Here is a 26,774-nt window from a genome sequence, read left to right as displayed (position 1 = left end):
GGGTTTGTTTGAGGCTTCCGGAGCGTTCGAGAAGGATTTGAGGTGCCGGATGCTCTGAGATCTGCCCGTCGACAGCAAGCCCTTTTATCCCCCGTCACACCTCTGGACCGCGACCACGGCGGCTCGAATCATCGACGCCGTCCCGCGCCCGCGCGGGTCGCTACCACCGCGACGCAGGCTCGGCGCTCGTCGGGAAGATTCGCCCGCCCGGTGCACAACACCACACCGCAGCTGCGCTAGCTTATCCCCTCGCAGGTCGCGACACAGTCGTACGCTTTTTCCCGGAATTGTTTTTTTTAGGGGGAACTTTTTCCCGGAATTATTGCGGGCACGCAGACGCACACGCGGCGACCAACCGGCCCACCGGATCGTTCGTGGCCGAGCCGACCCACCCCCACCCCCACCAGGCGGCTGGCCGGGCACATGCCCCGCCGAAAAGCGCAGCGCGCTTTCCCCCGCCCGGCCTTCCTTGTCGCGCGGCGTGCGACGGTCACCACCGAGTCGCGTGGCGCTGGGCGCGCGTCGACACGATCGATCGATGTGGGGTGTCCAGGTGCATCGGCGTCCGGCCGGGCCGCGACGTGGTCCGCATTTCTGGGGAGGGAAGCCGGCGTGGGTGGGTCGGACGTGCGACGTGCCGTCGCACTCGGCGCTGTCGACCGCGAGCGACACGCACGGAGACACGTCGGAGAGGTATCGGAAAGGCGTGGGTGGTCCATCGGGTCGACGGCCTCGGCGTACGTGGCTGCCGAGCTAACAGATTTCGGCGCTGCCATGCATTATTTTTTTTCCTTTCTAGAGCGCAATGATCCACTTGCACGTACCAGCCGAGGTGCGCTGCACCTGCACGGACGCCTGAGATCGTGTCAACGCTTTTCCACTGAAACTTTGTCTGCGACCTACTCTACTTACTGCACACACGAGGCTGGAATATCCGGGTCGATCCCATCCCTGCCTGTGCTAGAGGGGAGTGAGGTGAGGTCGTGTGCCCCCTCCATCAACACTCACTGGCATGCCACGCTAGGTGCCGAGGGAGTACAAACCAAACTGACACAGGAGCGACTTCGATTCATTGGGGATCAACCTCGGTCTCAAGTCCGACGGACAGCTTTTGCAAGTTCCTGGCAGATCGCCCTTGCAAATACGGCCGGGAGCCATCTCAAAAGCTTCGGCAATGTAGATTTTAATCCCCAAAACTACACAAAACTCATTCTTTTTGAGGATCCACAAAACTCATTTCTTTATTAGATGCAAACTAGACAAAAATCTTTAGTCAGACGAATGGAACAAAGCCTTTGATCGCACGTGATTTGCGCAAAACAATCTTGGAAGAAAGCATGTGGCGAGCCTCACCTACCACGTGCTTTTCTGTCGCTTAGGTGACATGTCGGCGCCGACTAGCCGTACGATCGGATATGATCCCGTCCGTCTGAGACAACGATCGTTTCTTTAAGCCACCCCTTCGGTCTTATCGAGACGATCACGCTAAATAAAAATTATTAAAAGGCAAAACACGTGCTCGGTTGGTGTCTGTACGAGGTTCACTGAACCTTAGTTTTCTCCCGGATCAAGGTGCGCTGAACCTGGCACCGACCAGCCCGCGAAACTAATCTCAACACCTACCATGACTAATCTACTAGTAGTACTGCACGAGCGACGGAGCAAGTGCTTGGCGACCACGGCCGTCGAACCAACAGCTTCCGTGGCGGCCCGACCCAGCCAAAAGCAGCATCGCCTCACAAGGTCGCCTTCCGACGACATTTCGGCAGTGCGCCGCATCGATTAACATCAAGTTATTAAGGGGAAGCTTCGGGGATAATGACAGGCATGCCATGAGAAAGGGTCTACGGAGACCGGCTTCGATAGGTCACGGACAAACGAACATCGACAGCGTGGTGCGAAACAAACATCAATTGCCGCCAAGCTTGGGGGCCTTACCGGGTTTGGGGGCGTTCCCTCTGCCGGGCGGTCGTCTTCTTGGACTTCGTCACCTCCACCTTCTTAGCCCGTTTCTCGTCCTTGGTCTTTTTGATCCGTTCCTTTTTTTTAAACAACTTTTGATCCGCTCCTTGAACTCACTGTTATACTACAACAGTTACCACTGTAAGTAAGTGCCTCATAGATATACAATAGATAAAAGAATGTGGTGCCAAGACGTCCCTGATATTGTACAAACATTAAGAGTAGCAGAAACACACAGTGGATATTACATGGATGATGTTCAGTTCACAGGTGTGAGTGACCTAAAAGAAATGGCTTCTTAAAACCCAAACTAAAGCTACCTTCTCCAATCCATACATAATTACCATCTATTTCTTGAGTCAGAACAGATTATGGACCTCAGGCTTCTCGGCTCTCTTCTTCTGGATGACATCAAGAGAAGCACTGACAATAGACCTGGAATATGGCCTTTTGGTTGTGCGCCGCCTCTTCTTTGCAGCCTCGGCATGGATATCCTGCAAGCATACACCACAAAATAAATTATAAGCACAACTTCATAATTTCCTATGCACAAACATAAATTTTGTAGTTGCTTATAAAAACAAGGACGGCGAGTGATGGAGCATCGGTGAAAACACAATAAAACAGAGACCTAATCTAAGAAACAATACGTCTGTCTGTGCAAAGCAAAGGAATGGAAATTACACATGATTAAGCAATACATATCATTTATGTTGTTAACAGACTATCTGACATTGTGGTAAACTGGTCATCAAATCATTCTAGTCCCTGAGACTTACTAGATATGTCACTTTGTTTGACTGTCGCTAGCTACTGAAATATGAAATTATTCATCAGGTGAAATATTTAAGCAAGTCAACTAGTTACCAGATGGATTCACCTCTTACACTGCCTAAGAAGATCACTCTAATATGACATACTAGTAACATTATGAAACATTTGCTGAACTAGGATGTGGAGTATATCATTAAGGCCTTGTCCGGTTCCTTCAGATTTGAAGGGGTTTGGAGGGGATTGAGAGGGATTAAATCCCCCACAAGTCAAAATCCACCCCAATCCCCTCCAATCCTCTCCAATCCCCTTGTGGGAGGGATTAACCGAACAAGCCCTAAAGGGATTGGCTTATTTGCATGTACCTTCTTGTGCTGCTTCCTGAACCTGGCCGTCCATGTGAGCTTAGCGGGCTTGAGATGGTTGTGGAAGTAGCGCTTGCACTTGGAGTTCGAGAAAAGGAATACCTGATTTTGGGCACACACAAAGAAGGTGCAGCAGAATGTTAGAGAATTTCTAGTTATTTTCATTCCATACAAAATAACGAAAGGACGCACAAGGGCTTACCTGACACTCTGAACGGATGAATCGGATACCCTTCCCTAGGTATATCTTTGCACCGCTGAAACGGCCGAGCTCTGTCCTGTATGAACACAAATGCGGGAATAAGTAAGATTGGAAGAAGCAATTTTACAAATCATTAACATTTCTGCACGACATCTAAGACAGTAACATACTTGAGAACCATCTTGTCTGCCCTAACAAACCTTCAAAGCTCCTCCTACAGATAAAATGCAAGGATATCAGCACTCATAGACAAGTCATCAAGAAGCATTGCCCATGGTAACACTGTTTCAAAGCTTGCCGCAAGGTCGTTACAGTGCATCATCAGAACTAACAAATTAAACTGAACTACAGAGCATCATCAGAACCTGTAAACAACAGGAACAACTCCCAGTAGCAATGTACACTGATCTCATGCACAAGACAAACTACACAGAACCGCCCTTGGGACACAGGGAGAGCATAACCACCGGCTTGACTCTCCTTTTTTTCTCTTATAAGGGGGTGTTTGTTTACAGGGGCTTATTGGTCTAGAGACTTAAAAAAGTCTCTTTTAGTCCCATCTAAACCAAACAGGAGGAATTTATAGGGACTTAAAGTGGGCATTTGGGACTTATAAAAGAAGACTCTCAAGAAGAGTCTTTTTGAGACTTTTAGTTGTAACATGATCCATAAATCCATGTTTAAACTCAGAAACCAAATAGATAGGGACTTTTTAGGGACTAGCGACTTTTTAGTTGGGACTAAAAAAAATTCTAAGACTTAGGAACCAAACATGACCTAAGAAAACCCGCCACTTTTAAGCCTAATCGTTTGTAGATAGCACCGGTCTCTATCATAATGGTCATTGGAGAGAATCGGGGGCCTTGTAGTTGGCCCGGGCCGGTTTGATGTCAGAGGGGCGTTTGAGTTTTCCCGGAAATTTAGGTCGGATGATTTACGTTAAAAATATTTCAGGTTTTTAAAATTAACGCTCAATTTCCGGTCTATTGGCGTAGGTAATGTTGAAGTCGTACACTAACTAGTCTTGGAGCATCCGTCTTGCTGGGTAACGTTAGGAAATTATGCAGTGTTAGTTAAAGCAGGTTGCCGGGTAGTCCTAGTACGGATCAGGGTAGGGTTAATTAGGAAGTGTTGCCGTATGCCACTTGTGTCTTTGGCCTTGTCCGTGCGACACCAGGAGTTGTTGTTCGAGTGGTCGTCTCGTCTTCGGTGCAGGATCGGTACGAGTGCTTTTGTAAGAGACTCAGAGATCATGAAATTGAGTTGTCAGTGTTAAACATATAAGGTTCAGCGCATAGTGCAACGTTGTAGATCTCTTGGAGATATTCTGGTAGTTTGTTAGCCTAGATAACTAGCTTAACTGTGGCTATCTCTATCTTTCTCTTTCATCCTCTCCAAGATGTATTCTATCTCTTTGTATGCGCTACAGGGATCTGCGCCCCGGCCTATAAACACGAATCACGTCCCCTCATACCGAGGCAAGACGTTTACCGCATCTTCACATGGTAACCAGAGCCTTCCTCTTCCACAACATCTAGCATCCATCAAACCCTGGCTCCAACCATGTCGTCTTCCGCCGTCGCTCCTGCACCCACCATCCATGGTCAGGTAACAGAGAAGCTCACCAGGACGATCTATGTCCTCTGGCGTGCTCAGATCACGCCCCAGCTCATCGGCGCTGGCCTGTTTGGCTACGTCGACGGATCCATCAAGGAACCGAAGAAGTTCCTCGTCACCAAGGATAAAGATGGCAAGGAGGAAGCCGTCCCGAACCCTCTACACCAAGTCTGGGTAAAGGAAGATCAACAGGTACTTGGCCATCTGTTGATCAATCTCTCTCGAGAAGTTCTTGTCCAGGTGACCTTCGATCCGCAAGGCGCATGAGCTCAGGACTGCTGTGGCGAGCATGTTCTCGTCCCAGTCCCGATCCCGCATCAACAACATCAGGATCGCCCTCTCCAACGCGCAGAAGGGCACGCAAGCGGTGGGCACCTACTTCGCCCACATCCGCTCCCTCGCCGACGAGCTGGCGGCCGCTGGCAAGCCGCTGGATGACGATGAAGTCATCTCCTACATCCTGGCAGGGCTTTATATGGAGTACCAGCCGCTGGTGTCGGCACTCGACGCCCGCAAAGAACCGGTCACGATCGATGATCTGTTCGCTCAAGTAAGCAACTTCGACCAGCGCATTACTATGTTCCATGGTGCTGGCAACAACGCCGGGTTCAAGAGCTCCGCCAACGCTGCCGCTCGTGGTGGTCGTGGTGGCTCACACGGCTACCGTGGCCCTCCGCGCAACAAGGGAAAGAACAACGGCGGCGGCAGCGGCAACTCCAACAACAGCAACAGCGCCTCCCGTGGGCGGCCCTCCTACACCAACAACAAGGGCCGTCACAACAACTCCAGGAGCCGCCCCGACGCTGTCAAGTGTCTAATCTGCGGCAAGATCGGTCATTCAGCAAGGGATTGCTGGTACCGGTTTGAGGAGGATGAAGGAGAATCCTCGCAAGATGAGAAGGTCGTTGGTGCTGCAGAAGCCTCATACGGGGTTGATACAAACTGGTATGTTGATAGTGGCGCTACAAATCATATCACCGGTGAACTTGAAAAGGTGACTATGCGGGAGAAGTATCGCGGCCAAGACCAGATACATACAGCAAGCGGATCAGGTATGAAGATTAAACATGTTGGTCGTTCAGTTTTTCAAACCCCTCACCGAAAGATTCATCTAAAAAAAAATCTTCATGTCCCTAGTGCATCTAAAAATCTACTCTCCGTTCATCGTATTGCCATTGACAATCATGTCTTTCTCGAGTTTCAACCCTTTTTCTTTTTGATCAAGGATCAGGCAACGAGGAAGATGCTCTGCCGAGGTAGATGTGTTCGCGGGCTTTACCCATTGATTCCGGAGTTTAGAAGAATAAATAAGCAAGCTTATGGTGTCACCAAAATCTCCTCGACAAGGTGGCACGATAGACTAGGGCATGCATCTTTTTCTTTAGTTGAATGATTGCTTAGGAAGAATAAGCTCCCATATGTTGGAGAGCATGATGTTGAAACAATTTGTGATTCTTGTCAAAAGGCTAAAAGCCATCAATTACCTTATCCAATTTCCATGAGTATTTCTACCAAACCATTGCAACTTATATTTTCTGATGTTTGGGGTCCTGCTCCAAGTTCTGTTGGTAGACATACTTACTATGTTAGTTTCATTGATGACTATAGCAAGTATTCTTGGATCTATTTACTTAAAAAAATATCTGAGGTTTTTCAAGTGTTTCACAACTTCCAAGCTCTTGTTGAACGAAAGTTTAATAGCAAAATCATTGCCGTTCAATCCGATTGGGGAGGGGAATACGAAAAATTAAACTCGTTTTTTCTAAATTTTGGCATCTCTCACCAAGTTTCTTGTCCTCATGCACATCAGCAAAATGGATCTGCCGAAAGAAAACATAGGCACATTGTTGAGGTTGGTCTAGCTCTCTTGGCCGGCGCATCCATGCCCCTCAAATTTTGGGACGATGCTTTTCTTACCGCTGTTCATATCATCAACATGCTTCCCAGTCATGTCATTCATCATGAAACACCGGTAGAAAGGCTCCTTCACACCAAACCCGATTATACATCACTTCATTTTTTTGGGTGCGCATGTTGGCCAAACCTTAGACCCTACAACAATCGTAAACTTATGTTTCGCTCGAAACAATGTGTCTTCTTGGGCTATAGCCCTCAACATAAAGGAGTTAAGTGCCTTGATGTTTCCACTGGACGAGTCTATATCTCTAGAGATGTCATTTTTTATGAGACAAAATTTCCCTTTGCTGATCTACATCCAAACGCCGGTGCTCTTCTTTGCCAACAAATTCTCCTTTTGCCATCACATCTAGTAGGTGCCTCTGGGGAAGATAACTGTAATGATCACATGCCAACTAATCCTCATAACGGTTTGCTTGAGCTATGTGATGATGCAGGACAAAACAGCGAAGCCAATGGTGGTCACGGTGATGAAAACAGTGAAGAAACGGCTCAAAACGAGCCATATTTCATGTGCAGGCCCTCGGGGAACATATCTTCCTCGGGATCCGGGCCGCACCAGTCCTACAGGAGATCTCCTTCGGGATTGACGCCCTCTGCACCTGCGCCTGACAAGGACACGCCCGACAGCGCTCGGGTTGACCACCCTAACTCGGCAGCGCGGCTCGCCCCTGACCAATCAGCGGGCGCTGATGGCCCGCGCCAATCTCCGGGCTCCACGCGGCAGCTGATGAGCCGCTTTCCCGATCCGCCCACGTGCTACGCGCGGCGTCCGCGTTAACCGACCGGCTCGGGGTCCCGTGCGGTGGACCACCCGACAAGCGCTGGATCCCGCATGGATCCCGATGACGCTCCTGGTGGGAGCGGGTCTCCTGCTGCGGCGGATCCTCTATGGTGGATGGCGCCCCTTCATCACACGCTGAGGCCGCAGAAAATCATGCCTCCTCATCAGATCACAGAGTATCTGCCTCAGGATCGCCGGGGGATGCTGCTGTGGATTTTTCTGCTGCAGACCCCAGATCTTCTATGCAGCAAACTGCTGCTGCTTCACCATCGATGCCACGCACACGTCTACAAAAAGGGGTATTGCAACCTGTTAATTATAAAAAGGTACTTAAGTTTGGCTTAGCTTGCTCTACAGGTGAACCACAAACGCTTGATAAGGCATTAGGTGACACAAAGTGGAAGCAAGCTATGGAAGAAGAGTATAGAGCACTCCAGAAAAACAAGACATGGCATCTAGTTCCTCCACGGCAAGGTAAAAATCTCATTGATTGCAAGTGGGTATTCAGAATAAAAAGGAAGTCTGATGGAACTATTGATCGGTATAAGGCTAGACTTGTTGCCAAAGGATTTAAGCAACGGTATGGCATAGACTATGAGGACACCTTTAGTCCCGTTGTAAAAGCTGCCACCATTCGCCTTGTTTTGTCTATTGTTGTTTCTAGGGGATGGAGTCTCAGACAGCTAGATGTTCAGAACGCGTTCCTTCATGGTGTTCTGGAAGAGGAAGTGTACATGAAGTAACCTCCTGGGTTTGAGAACAAAAACACACCTTTCCATGTTTGCAAGTTAGATAAAGCTTTGTATGGTCTCAAACAAGCTCCTAGGGCATGGTACTCCCGTCTCAGTCAAAAATTACAAGCACTTGGTTTTGTTCCTTCCAAGTCTGACATGTCACTGTTCATTTACAATAAGTGCAACACATCTATCTTTGTGCTCATTTATGTTGACGATATTATTGTTACAAGCTCATCAGATGAAGCAATGACAGGACTATTGAAAGATCTTAGTGTTGAATTTGCATTGAAGGATCTAGGAGACTTGCATTTTTTCCTAGGTATTGAGGTAAGGAAACAAGGAAGTGAACTTCACCTATCTCAGGAAAAATATGCTACTGATCTTGTAAGAAGAGCTGGGCTACAGGGATGCAAGTCATCACCAACACCAATGTCAAGTTCTGAAAAGATTTCTCTTACAGAGGGAGAACTCCTGAATCAGGAAGATAGCACCAAGTACAGAAGCTTAGTTGGTGCACTCCAGTACTTAACTCTTACAAGACCAGATATTTCTTTTGCTGTGAACAAAGTTTGTCAGTTTCTTCATGCTCCCACTACAGTTCATTGGACTGCTGCAAAACGGATACTAAGATATGCCAAAGACACGGTTAATGTTGGTCTTACTTTCTCCAAGTCTACTTCAACTCTTATTAGTGCATTCTCTGATTCTGACTGGGCAGGAGATATTGATGATAGGCACTCTACTAGTGGTTTTGCAGTGTTCTTTGGACCTAACCTAATATCTTGGTGTGTAAAGAAACAGGCTACAATCTCAAGATCAACTATAGAAGCAGAATACAAGGCTTTGGCTAATGCAACAACAGAAATTATCTGGGTTCAGTCCATGCTCAGAGAACTTTGGATAAAACATACTCAAGCTCCATGTCTTTGGTGTGACAATCTTGGTGCCACTTATTTGTCTGCAAATCCCGTGTTTCATGCAAGAACAAAACATATTGAGATTAACTTCCACTTTGTTCGAGAAAGGGTTGCTAGCAGGAAGCTTGAGATCCGGTTTGTGCATTCCAGAGATCAAGTTGCAGATGGCTTCACCAATGCATTGCCTACAAGGAGTTTTGAAGAATTCAAACGTAATCTCAACTTAACAAAGTTGTGATTATGGGAGGGTGTTAAACATATAAGGTTCAGCGCATAATGCAACGTTGTAGATCTCTTGGAGATATTCTGGTAGTTTGTTAGCCTAGATAACTAGCTTAACCGTGGCTATCTCTATCTCTCTCTTTCTTCCTTTCCAAGATGTATTCTATCTCTTTGTATGCGCTACAGAGATCTGCGCCCTGGCCTATAAACACGAATCACGTCCCCTCGTACCGAGGCAAGACGTTTACCGCATCTTCACAGTCAGAAGAAAAATAAAAGCAGATCAGAAGGTACAAGACATACGTTTGGCTATTTCGATATGATCAATCCATGGGCGGAAATCAAACGAACGGACCTCCCGGAAGACGTCGTCCTGGAGATTCTCACACACGTCGCTGATGCAGCCACCCCCTTCGTTGTGCCACCACGTGCAAGCGATGGCACGCCCTCGTGGCCGACCCCTCCTTCGTCCGCCGGCGTCGCCGGATGCTGATGGCTGTCGGTGGCGTGTATGATGCCGAGTGGGCGCTCTCCAAGGTAATGCGGTGGCCAGATGTCGCTCTAGGCCATAATGGACTGCTGCTTACCCGGGGGATGGTGCAAGCTGGCCCCATCCCGAGGCTGTTCCGGGAGCTGGAGCAGGTTGGCCACATCGGCATGCCGAACAATCTGGCGGTGCCCATCCTCATTGACGTTGAGGCCGGCATCGACAAGGTGGCTGCGCTCCAGTACGACGGTGTAGCATCATGGCCTACCGGATCTTTGGGCCTGGGTTGAGGGAGTTCGTGAGGGATAGCCGTATCTCCATGGGAGACAGGATCAACATATATGCTTGCCGACGCGGCGTCGGTGAGCGTTGCCTGCTCTTCTTCAATAACAAGGGCACCCAAGGTTGACCATGTCTACATCGAGGGTGCATCTTGTAGCTCGTCTTCGTGATCAAGCAAGCCCCTTTAGTTCCCGTGCTTTCTTCATGTCTTGTACTTATGGCATCCCTAGCGGGATGTCTGTCCGCGCGCGTGTGTTATCCTTCTATGATGCTTGGTTGATGTAAAACCCGATTTTTTTATTAATAATAAATAAGAATTCTCTAATTACGGAACTCGTAAAGGGCAGCTGGAAATTGTGAAATTAGGAAGGACGCTGTGATTAGAGCTTTGCTACATCTACGTAGCGACTTACAAAGGAAAGGCCTACATAATTAGTTGGCAGGTTTTCATTGTTTTCATTAAGCGCACGGGCTCACCCTGAAAATGGGGGGTGGGGGTGACAGTTTAGTTAGGGGAGGAGGGTAATTACGTAGGTTACGTACGATGCTTTCCTAGGTCTAGCATTTTTGCTGTGATTAATAGCGTCCAGGTCCGGCCGCTGTTGCTAAGAACGTCCAGGGGTGGACGCTATTGTTAGTAGCGTCCTGTGCTCTGTCTTAACTTATTCCCTTGACCCGGCCTCTTTGTCGTGGGTTTGTCACGGCAGATGTCCTCATGAAAGGACTTAGTCGTGGAGCCATCACAACGGGTTAGCTTAAAGGGGTTAAACCGGACAAGGGGACACGGGGAGTTTATACTAGTTCTGCCCCTTCGATGAAGGTAAAAGCCTACATCTAGTTGTGATTGGTATTGCTAGGGTTTCGAAGACCAGGGAGCGAATCCGCTTTGTCTGGCTCTCGAGTTGTTGTCTGTTGTTCCTAAACCGCTGCCGGGTTGTCCCTTTATATACATAGGTTGACGCCCGCCGGTTTACAGAGTCCCGAAGCCGGATCATAAACGTGTCCGGTTTGGTCTCTACCCTTCCTATCTTACAATGCAAGTTACATAATAAGGTCGGTTTACATCTACAGGCCTTAACTCGCCTCTGGGCCTTGGGCCTTCATAAAGCGCCATCATTCTTACGTCTTCATGGGATTCTAATCTTCATAAAGTTAATCTGGTTACCCCGGGCCGGTTTACGTCCAGTAGTAATATTCCCAACATTAGGCCCCAGATTGGTTTGAACTTGTTCATATCAATCTTCAATACTTAGAAAAAACTCCTCCTTTGCATCTTCACCTTGATCTTGTAAACCGTCGTGACATCATACTCCAGGATCATGATAAACCGCCCTGACGTCATCTATCCGTTGAAGCTGAAGATAACCTTCATTAATGCATATCCAGTCATCGAGGCGACGCCATTATTAACTATCCATTTTTGAGCTCCTCGATTCCCGCACTTGTCGCTTTATCACCCCGCCTTATAAATAGGGACACGGATCCTTGTCATTTTTCCCCTTCGCCTCCTTCGCTTCTTCCTCCTCGCGACACCTCTGCCCCTAAGCGCCGCCGCCGTCACCGAGCTTCTCCTCTGCTTCGAAAAAGGCCGCTGCATCAACCTGACCGTTACCAGAGAGCTGCGGCATTCCTCCGTTGCTTCAATAGTCACTGTAAGTCCTTTTCTTTCCCCCTTGTAGATCTATCTAGGGTTTCCTTGTTCTTCGCAGTTCATTGAAGTTCATCGGAGTTCCGGTGCTGCTCTTTCCTGTTCCTCCTTAATCTATGGATAAAAAATCTCAATGTTGGTATGTTCCGCGTAATGGTTTATCTTCCGCTATCACCACAAACCTTTATGTGCATAAGAACTGATCTAAACTTTTACGAACTGCTTCGGGACCAACCCTTTTAGGTCAAAATATTTTTTCTTTCCTGTCTTTCAGTAGATCCAAAATATCCATGTCCCTTTGTGGAACCTGTTTTTGTAGGGTTTCGTAGTAATTTCAAAAAAATTCCTACACACACGCAAGATCATGGTGATGCATAGCAACGAGAGGGGGAGTATGACCTACATACCTAGTAGATCGACAACGGAAGCGTTTGGTTGATGTAGTCGTACGTCTTCATGATCCGACCGATCAAGCACCGAAACTACGACACCTCCGAGTTCTAGCACACGTTCAGCTCGATGATGATCCCTGGACTCCGATCCAGCAAAGTGTCGGGGAAGAGTTCCGTCAGCACGACAGTGTGGTGACGATCTTGATGCACTACTGCAGCAGGGCTTCGCCTAAACTCCGCTACAATATTATCGAGGACTATGGTGGAAGGGGGCACCGCACACGGCTAAGGAATAGATCACGTGGATCAACTTGTGTCTCTGGGGTGCCCCTGCCTCTGTATATAAAGGACTAAAGGGGGAGGCTGGCCGGCCATGAGGGGCGCGCCAGGAGGGTCCTACTCCCTCTGGGAGTAGGATCCCCCCCCCAATCCTAGTTGGAATAGGACTCGCGGAGGGGGGAAAAGAGAGAGAGGGGCCGGCCCCCTCTCCTTGTCCAATTCGGACCAAGGGAGGGGAGGGGCGCGCGGCCCACTATGGGCTGCCTCTTCTCTTTTCCACTAAGGCCCAATAAGGCCCATCTAGCTCCCCGGGGGGTTCCGATAACCTCCCGGTACTCCGGTAAAATCCTGATTTCACCCGGAACACTTCCTATATCCAAACATAGGCTTCCAATATATCAATCTTTATGTCTCGACCATTTCAAGACTCCTCGTCATGCCCGTGATCACATCCGGGACTCCGAACAATCTTCGGTACATCAAAATGCATAAACTCATAATATAAGTGTCATCGTAACCTTAAGCGTGCGGACCCTACGGGTTCGAGAACAATGTAGACATGGCCGAGACACATCTCCGGTCAATAACCAATAGCGGGACCTGGGTGCCCATATTGGCTCCTACATATTCTATGAAGATCTTTATCGGTCAGACCGCATAACAACATACGTTGTTCCCTTTGTCATCGGTATGTTACTTGCCCGAGATTCGATCGTCGGTATCCCATACCTAGTTCAATCTCGTTATTGGCAAGTCTCTTTACTCGTTCTGTAATACATCATCCCGCAACTAACTCATTAGTCGCAATGCTTGCAAGGCTTAAGTGATGTGAATTACCGAGAGGGCCCAGAGATACCTCTCCGACAATCGGAGTGACAAAACCTAATCTCGAAATATCCAACTCAACATCTACCTTTGGAGACACCTGTAGTACTCCTTTATAATCACCCAGTTACGTTGTGACGTTTGGTAGTACCCAAAGTGTTCCTCCGGTAAACGGGAGTTGCATAATCTCATAGTTATAGGAACATGTATAAGTCATGAAGAAAGCAATAGCAACATACTAAACGATGGGGTGCTAAGCTAATGGAATGGGTCATGTCAATCAGATCATTCACTTAATGATGTGATCCCGTTAATCAAATAACAACTCATTGTTCATGGTTAGGAAACATAACCATCTTTGATTAACGAGCTAGTCAAGTAGAGGCATACTAGTGACACTTTGTTTGTCTATGTATTCACACATGTATTATGTTTCCGGTTAATACAATTCTAGCATGAATAATAAACATTTATCATGATTATAAGGAAATAAACAATAACTTTATTATTGCCTCTAGGGCATATTTCCTTCAGTCTCCCACTTGCACTAGAGTCAATAATCTAGATTACATAGTAATGATTCTAACACCCATGGAGCCTTGGTGTTGATCATGTTTTGCTCGTGGAAGAGGCTTAGTCAACGGGTCTGCAATATTCAGGTCCGTATGTATCTTGCAAATCTCTATGTCTCCCACCTGGACTAGATCCCGGATGGAATTGAAGCGTCTCTTGATGTGCTTGGTTCTCTTGTGAAATCTGGATTCCTTTGCCAAGGCAATTGCACCAGTATTGTCACAGAAGATTTTCATTGGACCCGATGCACTAGGTATGACACCTAGATCGGATATGAACTCCTTCATCCAGACTCCTTCATTTGCTGCTTCCGAAGCAGCTATGTACTCCACTTCACATGTAGATCCCGCTACAACGCTTTGTTTAGAACTGCACCAACTTACAGCCCCACCGTTTAATGTAAACACGTATCCGGTTTGCGATTTAGAATCGTCCGGATCAGTGTCAAAGCTTGCATCAACGTAACCTTTTACGATGAGCTCTTTGTCACCTCCATATACGAGAAGCATATCCTTAGTCCTTTTCAGGTATTTCGGGAGTTTCCTGACCGCTGTCCAGTGATCCACTCCTGGATTACTTTGGTACCTCCCTGCTAGACTTATAGCAAGGCACACATCAGGTCTGGTACACAGCATTGCATACATGATAGATCCTATGGCTGATGCATAGGGAACATCTTTCATATTCTCTCTATCTTCTGCAGTGGTCGGGCATTGAGTCTTACTCAATTTCACACCTTGTAACACAGGCAAGAACCCTTTCTTTGCTTGATCCATCTTGAACTTCTTCAAAACTTTGTCAAGGTATGTGGTTTGTGAAAGTCCAATTAAGCGTCTTGATCTATCTCTATAGATCTTAATGCCTAATATGTAAGCAGCTTCACCGAGGTCTTTCATTGAAAAACTTTTATTCAAGTATCCCTTTATGCTATTCAGAAATTCTACATCATTTCCAATTAGTAATATGTCATCCACATATAATATCAGAAATGCTACAGAGCTCCCACTCACTTTCTTGTAAATACAGGCTTCTCCAAAAGTCTGTATAAAACCAAATGCTTTGATCACACTATCAAAACATTTATTCCAACTCCGAGAGGCATGCACCAGTCCATAAATGGATCGCTGGAGCTTGCACACTTTGTTAGCTCCCTTTGGATTGACAAAACCTTCTGGTTGCATCATATACAACTCTTCTTCCAGAAATCCATTCAGGAATGCAGTTTTGACATCCATCTGCCAAATTTCATAATCATAAAATGCGGCAATTGCTAACATGATTCGGACAGACTTAAGCATCGCTACGGGTGAGAAGGTCTCATCGTAGTCAATCCCTTGAACTTGCCGAAAACCTTTTGCGACAAGTCGAGCTTTGTAGACAGTAATATTACCGTTAGCGTCAGTCTTCTTCTTGAAGATCCATTTATTCTCAATTGCTTGCCGATCATCGGGCAAGTCAACCAAAGTCCATACTTTGTTTTCATACATGGATCCCATCTCAGATTTCATGGCTTCAAGCCACTTTGCGGAATCTGGGCTCACCATCGCTTCTTCATAGTTCATAGGTTCATCATGATCTAGTAGCATGACTTCCAGAACGGGATTACCGTACCACTCTGGCGTGGATCTTACTCTGGTTGATCTACGAGGTTCAGTAGTATCTTGTTCTGAAGTTTCATGATCATCATCATTAGCTTCCTCACTAACTGGTGTAGGTGTCACAGAAATAGTTTTCTGTGATGCACTACTTTCCAATAAGGGAGCAGGTACAGTTACCTCGTCAAGTTCTACTTTCCTCCCACTCACTTCTTTCGAGAGAAACTCATTTTCTAGAAAGTTTCCGAACTTAGCAACAAAAGTCTTGCCTTCGGATTTGTGATAGAAGGTGTATCCAATAGTTTCCTTTGGATATCCTACGAAGACACATTTCTCCGATTTGGGTTCGAGCTTATCAGGTTAAAGCTTTTTCACATAAGCATCGCGGCCCCAAACTTTTAGAAACGACAACTTTGGTTTCTTACCAAACCACAGTTCATAAGGCGTCGTCTCAACGGATTTTGATGGTGCCCTATTTAACGTGAATGCGGCCGTCTCTAGAGCGTACCCCCAAAACGATAGCGGTAAATCAGTAAGAGACATCATAGATCGCACCATATCTAGTAAAGTACGATTACGACGTTCGGACACACCATTACGCTGTGGTGTTCCGGGTGGCGTGAGTTGCGAAACTATTCCACAATTTTTCAAATGTACACCAAACTCGTAACTCAAATATTCTCCTCCACGATCAGATCGTAGAAACTTTATTTTCTTGTTACGATGATTTTCAACTTCATTATGAAATTCTTTGAACTTTTCAAATGTTTCAAACTTATGTTTCATTAAGTAGATATACCCATATCTGCTCAAATCATCTGTGAAGGTGAGAAAATAACGATATCCGCCACGAGCCTCACTATTCATCGGACCACATACATCTGTATGTATGATTTCCAACAAATCTGTTGCTCTCTCCATAGTACCGGAGAACAGCGTTTTGGTCATCTTGCCCATGAGGCACGGTTCGCAAGTACCAAGTGATTCATAATCAAGTGGTTCCAAAAGTCCATCAGTATGGAGTTTCTTCATGCGCTTTACACCGATATGACCTAAACAACAGTGCCACAAATAAGTTGCACTATCATTATCAACTCTGCATCTTTTGGCTTCAACATTATGAATATGTGTGTTACTACTATCGAGATTCAACAAGAATAGACCACTCTTCAAGGGTGCATGACCATAAAAGATATTACTCACATAAATAGAACAACCATTATTCTCTGTTTTAAATGAATAACCGTCTCGCATCAAACAAGATCCAGATATAATGTTCATGCTTAACGCTGGCACCAAATAACAATTATTTAGGTCTAATATTAATCCCGAAGGTAGATGTAGAGGTAGCGTGCCGACTGCGATCACATCGACTTTGGAACCGTTTCCTACGCGCATCGTCACCTCGTCCTTAACCAATCTTCGCTTGATTCGTAGTCCCTGTTTCGAGTTGCAAATATTAGCAATAGAACCAGTATCAAATACCCAGGTGCTACTGCGAGCATTAGTAAGGTACACATTAATAACATGTATATCACATATACCTTTGTTCACCTTGCCATCCTTCTTATCCGCCAAATACTTGGGGCAGTTCCGCTTCCAGTGACCAGTCTGCTTGCAATAGAAGCACTCAGTTTCAGGCTTAGGTCCAGGTTTGGGTTTCTTCTCTTGAGTAGCAACTTGCTTGCCATTCTTTTTGAAGTTCCCCTTCTTCTTTCCTTTGCCCTTTTTCTTGAAACTAGTGGTCTTGTTGACCATCAACACTTGATGCTCCTTCTTGATTTCTACCTCCGCAGCTTTCAGCATCGTGAAGAGCTCGGGAATAGTCTTATTCATCCCTTGCATATTATAGTTCATCACGAAGCTCTTGTAGCTTGGTGGTAGTGATTGGAGAATTCTGTCAATGACGCAATCATCTGGAAGATTAACTCCCAATTGAATCAAGTGATTATTATACCCAGACATTTTGAGTATATGCTCACTAACAGAACTGTTCTCCTCCATCTTGCAGCTATAGAACTTATTGGAGACTTCATATCTCTCAACGGGCATTTTCTTGAAATATTAACTTCAACTCCTGTAACATCTCATATGCTCCATGACGTTCAAAACGTCGTTGAAGTCCCGATTCTAAGCCGTAAAGCATGGCACACTGAACTATCGAGTAGTCATCAGCTTTGCTCTGCCAGACGTTCATAACATCCGGTATTGCTCCTGCAGCAGGCCTGGCACCCAGCGGTGCTTCCAGGACGTACTTCTTCTGTGCAGCAATGAGGATAAACTCAGGTTACGGACCCAGTCCGTGTAATTGCTACCATCATCTTTCAACTTTGCTTTCTCAAGGAACGCATTAAAATTCAACGAAACAACAGCACGAGCCATCTATCTACAATCAAACATACATAAGCAAGATACTATCAGGTACTAAGTTCATCATAAATTTAAGTTCAATTAGTCAATTTAATTAAAGAACTCCCACTTAGATAGACATCCCTCTAATCCTCTAAGTGATCACGTGATCCAAATCAACTAAACCATAACCGATCATCACGTGAGATGGAGTAGTTTTCAATGGTGAACATCGTTATGTTGATCATATCTTCTATATGATTCACGCTCGACCTTTCAGTCTCCGTGTTCCGAGGCCATATCTGTATATGCTTGGCTCGTCAAGTATAACCTGAGTATTCCGCGTGTGCAACTGTTTTGCACCCGTTGTATTTGAACGTAGAACCTATCACACCCGATCATCACGTGGTGTCTCAGCACGAAGAACTTTCGCAACGGTGCATACTCAGGGAGAACACTTCTTGATAATTTAGTGAGAGACCATCTTATAATGCTACCGTCAATCAAAGCAAGATAAGATGCATAAAAGATAAACATCACATGCAATCAATATAAGTGATATGATATGGCCATCATCATCTTGTGCTTGTGATCTCCATCTCCGAAGCACCGTTGTGATCACCATCGTCACATGTGTGACACCTTGATCTCCATCGTAGCATCGTTGTCGTCTCGCCAAGCTTGTGCTTCCACGACTATCGCTACCGTTTAGTGATAAAGTAAAGCATTACATCGCGATTGCATTGCATACAATAAAGCGACAACCATATGGCTCCTGCCAGTTGCCGATAACTCGGTTACAAAACTTGATCATCTCATACAATAAAAATCAGCATCATGTCTTGACCATATCACATCACAACATGCCCTGCAAAAACAAGTTAGACGTCCTCTACTTTGTTGTTGCAAGTTTTACGTGGCTGCTATGGGCTTAAGCAAGAACCAATCTCACCTACGCATCAAAACCACAACGATAGTTTGTCAACTTGACTCCGTTTTAACCTTCGCAAGGACCGGGCAAAGCACGTCGGGAGAACCGGTCTCGCGTAAGCGTACGCGTAATGTCGGTCCGGGTCGTCTCGTCCAACAATACCGCCGAACCAATGTATGACATGCTGGTAGGAAGTATGACTTATATCGCCCACAACTCACTTGTGTTCTACTCGTGCATATAACATCAACATATAAAACCTAGGCTCGGATGCCACTATAGGGTTTCGTAGTAATTTCAAAAAAATTCCTACGCACACGCAAGATCATGGTGATGCATAGCAACGAGAGGGGGAGTATGACCTACATACCTAGTAGATCGACAACGGAAGCGTTTGGTTGATGTAGTCGTACGTCTTCATGATCCGACCGATCAAGCACCGAAACTACGGCACCTCCGAGTTCTAGCACACGTTCAGCTCGATGACGATCCCCGGACTCCGATCCAGCAAAGTGTCGGGGAAGAGTTTCGTCAGCACGATGGCGTGGTGACGATCTTGATGCACTACTGCAGCAGGGCTTCGCCTAAACTCCGCTACAATATTATCGAGGACTATGGTGGAAGGGGGCACCGCACACGGCTAAGGAATAGATCACGTGGATCAACTTGTGTCTCTGGGGTGCCCCTGCCTCTGTATATAAAGGACTAAAGGGGGGAGGCTGGCCGGCCATGAGGGGCGCGCCAGGAGAGTCCTACTCCCTCTGGGAGTAGGACCCCCCCCCCCTAATCCTAGTTGGAATAGGACTCGCGGAGGGGGGAAAAGAGAGAGAGGGGCCGGCCCCCTCTCCTTGTCCAATTCGGACCAAGGGAGGGGAGGGGCGCGCGGCCCACTATGGGCTGCCTCTTCTCTTTTCCACTAAGGCCCAATAAGGCCCATCTAGCTCCCCGGGGGGTTCCGGTAACCTCCCGGTACTCCGGTAAAATCCCGATTTCACCCGGAACACTTCCGATATCCAAACATAGGCTTCCAATATATCAATCTTTATGTATCGACCATTTCAAGACTCCTCGTCATGCCCGTGATCACATCCGGGACTCCGAACAACCTTCGGTACATCAAAATGCATAAACTCATAATATAACTGTCATCATAACCTTAAGCGTGCGGACCCTACGGGTTCGAGAACAATGTAGACATGACTGAGACACGTCTCCGGTCAATAACCAATAGCGGGACCTGGATGCCCATATTGGCTCCTACATATTCTATGAAGATCTTTATCGGTCAGACCGCATAACAACATACGTTGTTCCCTTTGTCATCGGTATGTTACTTGCCCGAGATTCGATCATCGGTATCCCATACCTAGTTCAATCTCGTTATTGGCAAGTCTCTTTACTCGTTCTGTAATACATCATCCCGCAACTAACTCATTAGTCGCAATGCTTGCAAGGCTTAAGTGATATGCATTACCGAGAGGGCCCAGAGATACCTCTCCGACAATCGGAGTGACAAAACCTAATCTCGAAATACGCCAACCCAACATCTACCTTTGGAGACACCTGTAGTACTCCTTTATAATCACCCAGTTACGTTGTGACGTTTGGTAGTACCCAAAGTGTTCCTCCGATAAACGGGAGTTGCGTAATCTCATAGTTATAGGAACATGTATAAGTCATGAAGAAAGCAATAGCAACATACTAAACGATCGGGTGCTAAGCTAATGGAATGGGTCATGTCAATCAGATCATTCACTTAATGATGTGATCCCGTTAATCAAATAACAACTCATTGTTCATGGTTAGGAAACATAACCATCTTTGATTAACGAGCTAGTCAAGTAGAGGCATACTAGTGACACTTTGTTTGTCTATGTATTCACACATGTATTATGTTTCCGGTTAATACAATTCTAGCATGAATAATAAACATTTATCATGATTATAAGGAAATAAACAATAACTTTATTATTGCCTCTAGGGCATATTTCCTTCAGTTTTACCTTACCTAGTAGTTTTTGCCTTAGATCTGTACCCTCTTATCACTTCGGCGATTTACCTTTGTATAAGCAATCTATACTATTAGCCCTCTGGTAATCTGGAGGAGCCTTTTACCCCCGTTGTTATACTCCGGTTTAACAGTATCTGTATACCCTTGTTCCGATATGGCCTTGTTATTCATTATTGCATTAGTCTCCAGTTTATGCAATTTCACATATCGGTATGTCTTTTATTCCATTGCATCTTGCATGTCATCATGAATGATTTGTAAATCGGCATTTCTTTTCCATCTTTTCGTTTCACAATGGCCAAACAATTTGCTGCTTGCAACTGGGCTCATTCCCGGGTCACCGAGGAACAGTTGAACGGAATGGTCAGCATAGGCACCTTGCCTAAGAAAACTGAAATTTGATGGCGAGTTCCAGGAGCAGAAAATCCTCCAACCCCGAGGCAGGGTGAGGTTGTGGTCTTTGTCGACCACATAGGCCGTGGTTTCAAACCGCCAGGGTTAAAGTTTTACTGAGATGTGCTTGCCAGTTTCCAACTCCATCCTCAAGATATCGGACCCAACTCGGTATCCAATCTATGCAACTTCCAGGTCTTCTGTGAAGTGTACTTACAAGAAGAACCGACTTCTGAGCTGTTCCGGCACTTCTTTCATCTGAACCGGCGTACATAATTTGTAAATGGTCCCAACACTGAACTTGGTGGTGTTTCTATTCAAAAGCGGAAGGAAGTTGAATTCCCTCATGTCAAACTGCATAGTCACCCTAAGGAATGGAACCAGACTTGGTTCTACTGCATAGATACCTCCCCTGAAGATGAAAACCCTCTTCCAGGCTATCGTGATCACCGGCTTTCCAACACTCATCCACTCCCACAATGTTTAAGCTCTGCGGAACGGGCCAAATATGCCCCTCAACTCTCCAAGCTCCGGGCCTTTATGGCCAACGGTTTAACAGCCGTTGATTTTGTGCGTTGCTGGATATCGTGGAGCATCTTGCCACTAAGCCGCCGCCCCGGTTTAATGTGTGAGTATACCGGTGAGGTTGAAGACCCCCAACGCCACATCAACATTCAGGTAACCGATGAAGAGGTCACTGAAAGCGTTAAGAAAATTTTGAATGAACCGGAATCAGTCTGTCGCCAAATCGGCTTGAGCCCATTCTACACTCAGAATAAACCGCCTGCTGTAAGCACGATGCTTCCTTTCTATCTTTGATATCTTTTGATTTGTTCAACTTGTGAACCTTCCTCTGTTTATGTATGAACATGGTGATGATCCCTTTTGGAAACGGAAATCCACAGATAAAGCGGCAAAGCCATCCCGTCCCAAAACCAAAGCTGTCAAGCGTACCTCAAAGTGGAAAACGGCTGACCGGATCAGCATGGAGCTTGATGAAGATGCAGATGATCCGGAAGTTGAGGTAGAACTTGACTCACTTGGCTCCCTTTTCATGCACCTCATTAACAATGATCTTTATCAGGAGGACGTAGAAGGCAGCCAGGCTAATGATGTAGAGGTAATTACCCTTTCCTTCGGTTCAGACTCTATGCCAACACAAAAAACCCGTCAAGCAATCCGGAAAGTAAGATTTTCTCATCCTCTTGCTTACTTGGATCCAACATTTATTTTGAAGACACAGCAGCATGAAGCTCGCCGGATAACCCGACAGAGTGGCCAACAGGTCACTTCGGCCGGTTTACCTGATACCCCGGTTCAGAAGCGCCGATCTGAGGTCTCTCCCACTTCTGACAATTCTTATCCCAAGGCAGGTTATTTCAGACAACCTCTTAATCTGTCCGATTCAAATTATGAGGTGACACCTCCCTCATCTTCTGGCGAGTCAACAGCAACCCAACTCCCCCCTCTTAAGACTGTAGCTGGGTAAGCATTCAAACCCTTCCTTCAAATGCGTTTGCCAATCTTTGAATAAGATGCTAAACCTCTTGTAATTTTGTTTGCGGAGCCAAAGCCAGACCCAGCAAGAAAGCTCGGGTCAACAATCCGTCAGAAGACCAGGCAGATTTTGAAGAAGAGCAAATAGGTGAACCGGACCAAACTCATGAACCGGAGGGTCCTCATCCTGAAGCTACCTTTGATGAACCGCCCCTTCAAGACCAGAATGTTGATGAACAACCAGAAGTTGCTCCTGCTATGCCTGATACTGAACCGGAAGCTCCAAACCGTGCTAGTCCGGTGAAAGGCACTGATACTACTAAAGGCCAAGGAGTTGATGTTATCATTACTGGCATGGGCCACAACTCTCCTGGCCATCCTGTCATCTTAGCCCAACATAGTGCCAAAGAGGAGCGTGCTGCCAGGGAAAAGGGTAAATGGAGCACTGACTTATCAAGTTATGCTCATCTCAATGTTGAAGAACTTCACTCCGGGTTTTTAAACCGTCTTCACTCAAACCGTGACTATGAAGCCGGTTTGGTGAACCTGATGAAGGAACGCTATGAGGTATTTTCATCTCCCTTTACTTCTTAATTCCAAAGTTGAAACACTAGCCCAAGTAGCCCCCAAGGGCCATTTTATGATGATTAATCTTAAACCGGGACTTTGTAACACTTTAATCCTCTCCCACTGACCCTCAAAATGCCAGGTCCTTAAAAACCGATATTTTACTAGTGCAATTATGTAGATTTCCTTAACGTAGCCCCTAAAGGCCGGTTTAACTTTGCAAGGTAATCCGGGCCTTGAAATCTATGCGTCCGTTTTGAACAGATGTACATTAGCCCCCAAGTGTCAAGGATAATGCTTGCATTGTGCTGGAGACTTTATAAAAAATGTAGTGAATGAGAGCAAATAGGCATTAGCCCCCAAGTATGAAGTGCATAACTTGTTATACGCTTTGTACTTAGAAAATACATATCCTGTTATTGACATATCTTCACTGTTGCAGGCCGAGCTAAGCAATAGAGATGCCCGAACCGCTGATTTGCAAGAGAACGTGAAGTCCCAACAAGCAGAGGCTATGAAAGCCAAAGAGGAGCTGACCAAAGCTTTGAAAACTATGGAAAAGCTAAAGGAGGCTTTTAACAAAGAACGTGCTGACTGGGAAACCGAGAAGGCCGGTTTAACAAAAAAAGCTGAAGATGCCGAAGCAGCCCTGAAGCCAGTTGTGGGTGAACTAACTGGTTTGAAACGGCAAATCAACGCCATGACTTTCGCTGTCTTTGGTAAGTATCTCCTTATGCAGTTTGTCCAATTCATGAAACCTTATCATTTACCAGAGTGCTGATTTTAAACCATGACAGGCACTCATATTGCTCATCTGGGCACAGATATGCGGATGAAGCTTAAAGCGGCTTAAACCTTGATTGAACAGCTGTACTCTGGGTCCCAGCGTGCGATTTGTACTGCGGCTTACAATAAACCGGCGCCATCACTGATAAAGGAAACTCTTGAGAAGCTGGCCATGTTACCAGCCCGGATTACCGAATTGAAGAAGGTAGCTGCAAGAGCAGGAGCATTAACCGCACTAATCCGAGCCAAGGCATGGATTCCAGACCTTGAAGCAGAGGAAATCATTAAAGGATATCCAGGTGTGAAGGAGGACGGTTCAAACTTCGACAATGATGACCTCCGAAGGCTGACCAAAGAAATGCGGCCAATAGCCAGCAAACTGGTAGAGGAGACATAATTGTCTCATTTCCAACCGGCTTATGACGCTGAAGGGAAGAGACAGCCTGCCGAAATCCATGAAGTCAAAGAACTTGTGCCTCCAATCCGTAAGCATACTTACGCTCCTGACATTAACCCCTCCAGCCTTATCCATGAAGAAGCCGTGTTTCAAGCTTTAACTGGAATCGATTGGTCAACGGTTGATTTCCAGCGTCTGGGGAGGGATGAAGAAGAAGTGATCGCACCAACTGACCCTCAACCGTCAAACCGTCCAGACGAAGCGTCTTAAACCGGCAGCCGGTTTACCAGCTATTGTGTGCCAATGCTTAAAAACAACTATTCAACCGGAGCCGTTTGGAAGCTTCATGTAATAGGATAGCAAAAACTCCTTTATCTGTCATGCCATCGAGCATGTTTTGTGATGCTTTGATAATGTGAAAACTTGCTCCACCTTTTGGGATCTATTTATGCATAACCCATGATGATTTGTGTTCCTCGATACAAGAACTTGAAAGGTGTCCTAGTGGTTTACCACTGGACGGGTCATGATGCCCAAGAATAGACAATACTTGAATGGATAATCAAAGTTTGTATATAAAAAATAACATGTGCAACATACCTCGTTGGCTGACCAACTGCTTGTATGGTAAAGGTGTAAACACCAATCTGGAGCAGTGATAACTCCGTCCTTAATTTGCCAGATTATGATAATAAACCGTACCGAGATATAATAAACATCGGGGTTTCCTTATAACACTGGCGACTTGTTAGTAAAAACCAGAACAGGGTAATGAACATCGGTTTATAACTGATCATGTACTGACAACTTGTAGTTGAAAGCCAAGCCGGGTTAAGGACATTGGTTTATCAGAAGACATTATGAACCTCAATAAAGGCGAAAAAACTTAGCAAATAGGACTCGAAAAAGAAACATGCAAGGCTTTTTACAAGCTGCTAGGCTCCAAATCGAGGCTTTTCATGGGCTGCCAGGCCTCTGAGTTAAACCATTTAACAAAGCCTTTTAAGATGGGCCTCCAATTAACCAATCGTCGTTTTAACTTTGACAATTTCAGGGTCTGTATAAGATTGACTTGTCAAACGTTCGGCGGGTCATACCAGGATTACCTGGACAGGAGTGGCTTACTTGATGAAGGCAGGTTAACCCGGGGTTTTAGGTGAATACACCAGGCTTCCAAGCCGTGGCTTGATAGCCAATTACAAAGGTCCTTTCAAACTCTTTGTTGCTTTGCACAAAGAGCCCCCAAGTAACTTTGTGAGTTATGCTTAGTGGGTGCCCATGTTTGAGTTTGTGCTTTGTGCAACACTCTCTTTGGCCCCACCTAATTTCCTTTGTGGCTTAACGCCCATCAAGAGGTGTAGCTATGGTACGATAACAACCAAGCCCCCTAGTGAAATCCCTTTGTGGTGTTTAAACCGATCAAGAGGTGTAGCTATGCTGTGACAAAAACCAAGCCCCCTGGTGATATCTCTTTGTATCCGTGCGGCTACAGAGACCGGTTTAACAAAACTTTGCTTTGTCAGTAGAAACTCTTGTAGGCACACATGATGTAAAAAGAATAGAGACCCCGCTTTATTCGAGGCTCCGGTTTATTATATAATATATACATTGTCATAAATATGTACATATGAAGAAGCATGTGGCTTAAGTATAGTAAGGCCGAAGAAGAGCTATATTCCATGGCCGCTTGGTCTCCTCCTCCGATTTACGTGAGTCTTTGTGCTCTCGAACATCAATGAGGTAGTATGACCCGTTGTGCAGATTCTTGCTGACCACAAAAGGTCCTTCCCAAGGTGGGGATAACTTGTGCATATCAGTCTGATCCTAGATGAGCCGGAGCACCAGATCGCCTTCTTGAAAAGTTCTGGTCTTAACCCAGCGGCTGTGATAACGTCAGAGACCTTATTGGTAAATCGTCGAACGTGCTGCTGCAAGATCACGCTCCTCATCTAACAGGTCCAGAGAATCCTGATGTGTTGTCTCATTATCAGTTTCAACATAAGCTACCACACGGGGCGAGTCGTGATGGATGTCACTAGGGAGAACCGCCTCCGCTCCATAAACCATGAAGAAAGGTGTGTAACCCGTCGATCTGTTAGGTGTGGTGTTGATGCTCCATAACACAGAAGGTAATTCCTCCACCCAACAACCCGGTGTCCGCTTCAAAGTAACCATAACCCGGGGTTTAATACCTCTCAAAATTTCTTGATTCGCCCTCTCCGCTTGACCATTAGATTGGGGGTGAGCCACCGATGCTATATCAAGCCG

General features: G+C 46.1%; 1 pseudogene; it reads right to left on the bottom strand.

Moving 5' to 3' along the window:
- Window positions 1–1,909: 1,909 nt before the first annotated feature.
- LOC119300318 lies at window positions 1,910–3,481 on the bottom strand (annotated as a pseudogene).
- Window positions 3,482–26,774: the final 23,293 nt, after the last annotated feature.

Source organism: Triticum dicoccoides, chromosome 5A (assembly GCF_002162155.2).
Source record: "Triticum dicoccoides isolate Atlit2015 ecotype Zavitan chromosome 5A, WEW_v2.0, whole genome shotgun sequence".
In the NCBI taxonomy this organism is placed as follows: Eukaryota; Viridiplantae; Streptophyta; class Magnoliopsida; order Poales; family Poaceae; genus Triticum; species Triticum dicoccoides.
Note: the sequence above shows the minus strand (reverse complement) of the source record. Positions and strands in the feature narration are given on the sequence as shown.